Consider the following 6,000-nt stretch of genomic DNA (forward strand, 5'->3'; position numbering starts at 1 on the left):
ATCTGGTGGCAAGACTGAAATGCACAAGGAACCAATGCGAACATCGAGTTGATGTTGATGTGACAGCCAAATCAATAATTTCTACAGTATCAATCTTGCTGTAAATAACATAACTAACTAACTAAGTCTTCTTGAACGCGAAGGTTCATGGTTGCAGCAACACAGGCCTTCCATCTGTCCCTATCCTGAGCAAGATCTATATACTCTTTTCCATCCCTACCAATTTCCTTTAGGTCCATCTCAACATTATCCCTCCATCTTCGTCTTGGTCTTCCTATTTGTCTCTTACCATCAGGTTTCCCAACAAGAATCCTGTAAACTCCTCTTTCCTCTCCCATTCGTGCCACCTGGCCTGCCCACCTAACTCTTCTTGATTTAATCATTCTAATAATATCTGGAAATGAATACAAATCATGTACTTCTAAATTATGTAACCTTCTCCACTTACCTGTCTCCTCATACCTTTTAGGCCCAAATATTTTCCTAAGGTTCATATTTTCAAATACTCTCAATTTATGTTCCTCTTTCAATGTAAGAGACCAAGTTTCGCATCCATTTGATATTACAGGCAAAATTTCTGTTTTGTTTATTTTAACTTTTAGTTTCTTAGATATTAAACGAGAAGACAAAAGTTTATCAACAAAAAAGTAACATGAATTTCCTGAATTAAGCCTGCTTTTTATTTCCTCTTTAATATAATTTTCATTTGTTAGTATTACTACTAAGTACTTGAATTGAATTAAATAACATAACCCGAGTGAAATGTTTTGTAGTAACGTAACGGGTATGGGGTAGAGTTTGAACTAGAGGTTTGAACGTACAGGCTACATATCCGGTGGCATATATAAAGCATAGAAGACGCTTCGGATAAACTTTTCTGCAAAAGCGCTAGAACCTGTCGCCAAAAAAGCGTCATTTGAATGTTTGTGGAAGCAATAACTACAGGAGAGCCTTACGGGAAAAAATATTATTCATATCAACCAAATATACCTAAAGAATAACACATTACACTTCGAAGAAACAAACTAACAACTCTTCTTAAATGTCGACAAAATTACACCCTTGCCCCAAGAGACGTATATACAAGGAAGATTTTAACATCATCGTACACTGTCAATGTGGAGAAGTTGATGGAACATCCGATCATATAATCTTTGAACGTCGATTCTATGCATCTACCCGTTATTCCTTAGTAAATAAAACAAGATCCACATCTTGTTAACACTTTTTAAAAATCCAAAAATTTATATTTTTTCTTGTTTATGGTTCATGGCAGACCCCTCAAATTTAAATAGATTAAATTAATTTTCAATTTTCATCTTGTCAATTGTTCGTCACCGAATTTCATGTACAAAACGTCTGCATAAGCTCTTTTCCTTCTGAAAATGTTAAATATCCATACTCCTCACGAGTGAGAAACTTGCAGACCATATATTCCTGTATAAAATAGCCATTGGGAACATCAGGAGGGAGCAATCGCCTTCTTCAGGTAGGAAATTCACTTTCGAGTGCCATCTCGCACAAGAAGCACTCAACTTTTCGCTTGGTAGAAACCAAGATTATGCCTCATCCACCGTTCCCTGTTCGACAGACTATCCAGTCAATACAAAAAAATAGTAAACCAATAGGCATTTTATCTTATTAGTGCATTCCAATGGTCAATGCTGTCATATATATTTTTTTAAAAAATATGAAATTATGAACAAAAGTGCACAAATATTGGGGGAAAAGTGTAACTGGTGCACAGCCTAATTCCAAAAAAACAAATTAAAAAAGAGCATTGAAGAAGCTAAACATTACATGATGTTCCTGCAAACGAACAATTTTCCTGCAACGTATACACTACACAAACCATCAGCTTGTCTTTCCAGGAAACAACGGTACAGGATTCTTTGTTGATACGTCATAGTTTTCTGTGCATCACGTATCCCACAAACATCCACCAAAAACCACAAACAAGCCGGACTGTTCACAGTTCGCAGAAGGTGGTTCAGAAAGACATAAAAGTTCAAGTATTTACTGCCTTTGTCCTTCTTCCAACACAGAAAGATTTGCTCATAAATTACTCGTTGCGGGCGACAGAATGGGTGGGAAAAGAAGGCGTTGATCCTGAAGTGGTCTGCTAAACGAAAACTTGACGATCCCATAATGGTTTGACTCTCTGCGACCTAGTATCTTCTGCGAGTACCTGAGACTTCACCTTTGCTTCTTTTTTCACAGTGAACGTCTCATTTCGCTCTTCTTTTTTGTGACCGTTGGGACAAAAAATTGTCCAAGGGGAACCGGTGCCACATCACAAAGCAGCGCTTGGACAGACATGTTTATTGTCTAGCCTTGCGACTATTACGTCAACACGGGAGGTCCTTCTTAGATCAGTGTCTCAGACCAGCGGAGTACATTCAAAATGCAACCTGTTCGCCAAGGTTGCCAGTGCTATTTAAGTTTCTGGGATATCCCATGTGAAATGATCAATTGCTTTCGTCCTTCTAGACAAAGTTTGGTTACTTTGGTGATAATTTATATAAATATTATTTGACTCTAGGGTTGGAGTTGGATATACAAACCATACAAACACCTACATCGGATCACATATTAACTTATTAACATATGTGTTTCAATATGATCGACAATAACAAAAAACATAGCTACTGATTAAAATAAAGAATATTGTAATAACAATATTGAATTGAGACTTCATAATAATTTACAATAACACTAAGACCATAAATTTAAAACTTTTTGCAAAAGAAATAGGCATATTGTAGCTTTGTCATGTACATAAGTTTTTTGTGGATTTACCATTGCGTGACAATTGTACTTTGACAAGTTATATCAAGTGAAATTAGATTTTAATCCTTCATATCACTACTTTTAAAAAAATATTGGGTTGGTAATGGACTTTTTCTTTTATTTTTTTGCTGATTCAATGGGTATCTAGGCAGCACTAAGTCTATACGTGACAGAAATTATTTTTTTTGTCCTTCACGATTATATAATTCGATAACGGCGTACTTAGAGATACAACTTGTTACTTGCCTGGCCTCACCACACTTTACCTTCGCACTCGAGGTTCGTTGCACTACGTACTCAGATCTGATTTGTCTAGGGGTATCTATCTTTCTTTGCACGACAATGCACGTGAGTTGCAACAAGTAAACATAATTATATAATTAACTACAAAATACCAAGAGACAACGGATAACCTTTTGCGAAACCTTTTTGATCAGGGGGATAAATTACCTTGTCCAGCAACTGTGAAATTAAAAACAGAAATTTTGGATATTTTCTAAAGTTTAATTAACGTAAAATTTGAATATATACAAGTCGTATCCGAACGTTCATCTCTCTAATTATCGGGCCAAAACTCTAATTTTGAAGTTGGAAATCTCTATTGTTTGTACCTGGATGCTTTACATTTCATGAAATACATCGGGAGTCCGCTTGTCACAAGGTAGACTCGCGTTACTCCAAGAAGGTCGCCCGACGTGTACATTTCTCAACACTCCACGGTGACAAGGCACTAGGCTGCCCTGCGCATCGTAATTGCTTCAGAATAACATCTAGTACAAACTACTTTTTTACCTATAAATTGGACACCAAGGCACTAGCTTGCCCGGCAATACAATCTCTTACAGCATCCGTTTCAGGAGACCTGTCCTCCGGTCCTAGTTCTAGCTGACCGAAGCAAAAACAGCCTCTTCCTTCCAAGTTACAATACACTAGTTGATCCTCCAGGCTTCCATCTATCTAAGCAGGCTTTCAGAAGTGCGTGCATCAAGCAGCTGAAGAGAAATTAATATTTGTTATACCCTTGTTATTGTTTTATTATTATTGTTTAATTTTTATTATTTTTATTGTATTATTCTTGTTACATATGTGTGCGTGCTTCTCATTTGTTAATTTCTATTTTTCTCGCTGTTGATATCCTGATATAAAATGGATTTACTCTGTATTCAGGATTTCTCAAATAAATAAAAAAAATATATATATATAAAAAAAAGTCTCAGTTCCAACAGCCATCCCCGCACTCTCATCTGGGAGTTTATATATGTTTGGTTGGCGTCTGTTGCCAACAGCCCTTCTTTCAAAATTTTTAATCTTTAACAGCTAAACTGCCCGCCTTTCTTTTGAACGTTCGAAACACGAAGAAAGAACAGAGAGCTACATGGTATTTATACATGGAATATATACGAACCTAAAAATGCATAATAAATTGAGATACACTTATCACTATGGCTATGATTTTGATGCAAACGCATCTTTTTTTTTAGTAAGGCAGAAACGTTGCATAAGTAGATAGGAACGTGTTTTACACGTAAGTGAATAAATTGGGATGCCTTTGTTAGGGCATTTTTTGCATTTTTTGACCCTTTTTTGGAGTAAAGGTCATTTTTTAAACTGTTTAAGTCATTTTTCGGCCTTTTAAAAGCCGTCTTATGCATTTTTGTACATTTTGGTGAAAGAAGGAGCATTTTACATGCAAATGTAACCCTTTGAAGGAGAGAGGTTCCCGACTGTCGTCTTATTGTTTTCAGCGCAGTTCTGAACGACTGTGTTTGAAGAAACAAAGAGATTCTGTGCAGTATTGTTGATACAAGCTGTCAGTGGCGTAGCGTTATAGTACGCCCATACGCCCGGCGTTCCCAGATTTAAAATTTCAAAAATGCTTAAATGCTGTGATTATAAAGTAAAACGTGACTAATTTCATATATGTTTGACCTTCATGGCATTATAATAGCTATTTTTCGCGATCCGCTTGCAACGCTCCACTCTCAACACTCGTTCTAGCATCTCTTTTCAATGCCTTTCCCGGCCGGACGCCGAGCAGGTTCGGCGTACAGGACTCTATATTCCTTGCTGCCTTTCTGGAGGGAAAGCTTGGATTTCTACAGCACGTGCGTAAATGGGCTATCTTACGCCAGCGTACAAGAGGTCTACCGTGATTGGTTCATGTGACCCTTCCTGACTTCTGAAGCAGACGACAGCGGCAGAATTCCTACCCGGTTCTTCGCCCTTCGCGCTCATGCAACTCGTGCTATGTGATGCTACAATACGCATTATTGACTGACGTAACTTTACCAATCTCAAATATACTGCTTCTTAATGGCCACTGCATTGTATAATTTATCGCACGAACAGCGATGTGCATTAGAAACTAAAAGATCAACACAGTTTTTGTCAAATAAGTTGGTGAAGTCTTCGTGGTAGAAATTCAGCCTGTGGCTGCTCTACCACTTAACCCGCAAAACTATTATTTTTTATTGTATTTTTCGTTATTATCTAACTACTTAATATTGTGTGAATGGAAATGTTTAGCATTCATTTGAAAACTCTTAACATCGAATGGTCTCTGGAGAAAATTATTTTAAAATGTTTATCAGCATTCTCAAGATGTAATAAACAGTGGTCTGAATTACTAATCGGCACTGTTACGTCAGTAGAGTGTACGATATTTGGATCATCCACTCTGCTTTTCACAGTGCGCCAAGACGACAGAGGTCCCTGGTTCGAATCCCGGCGTGAGCACGGGTGTTCTTTGTCAGTGTCCCTTCATCAGTATCATCACTCATATTTATATTCGCAATTAACCAAAAGTGGTAGAAAAGCGAAGTCAAATAAACCAAATCAATCAGTAGTTGGATGCCCACAACAATGACGTCTACTGTTGTGCAGAGGCGCTTGTGATTCAGGTAGGTTTTTAATGACTTGCGTCATGCAGAAAGATATAAAAAAAGGTATAGAACACCAGAGTTCAAAACATCTGTGGCATAGTGAGGCATCTAATTTTCTAGCTAAAACAAGCAATGATGATGTTTTATTGAAAACCCAGCTTACTTCAGGCAAATAATACCTGTGGCGACTAATACCATAAGTAAATTATTAAGCAAGAAAGAGCCGACTCTTCCTTCGGACTTGGCGTTCCCATCCGAAATGTCCATGCTACGCCACTGCAAGCTGTTATGTAACAATTCAGCTCAAACAATGTGATTTCCCACTCTA

This window comes from Lepisma saccharinum, chromosome 23, assembly GCF_977018435.1.
Source record: "Lepisma saccharinum chromosome 23, izLepSacc3.1, whole genome shotgun sequence".
Taxonomy (NCBI): domain Eukaryota; kingdom Metazoa; phylum Arthropoda; class Insecta; order Zygentoma; family Lepismatidae; genus Lepisma; species Lepisma saccharinum.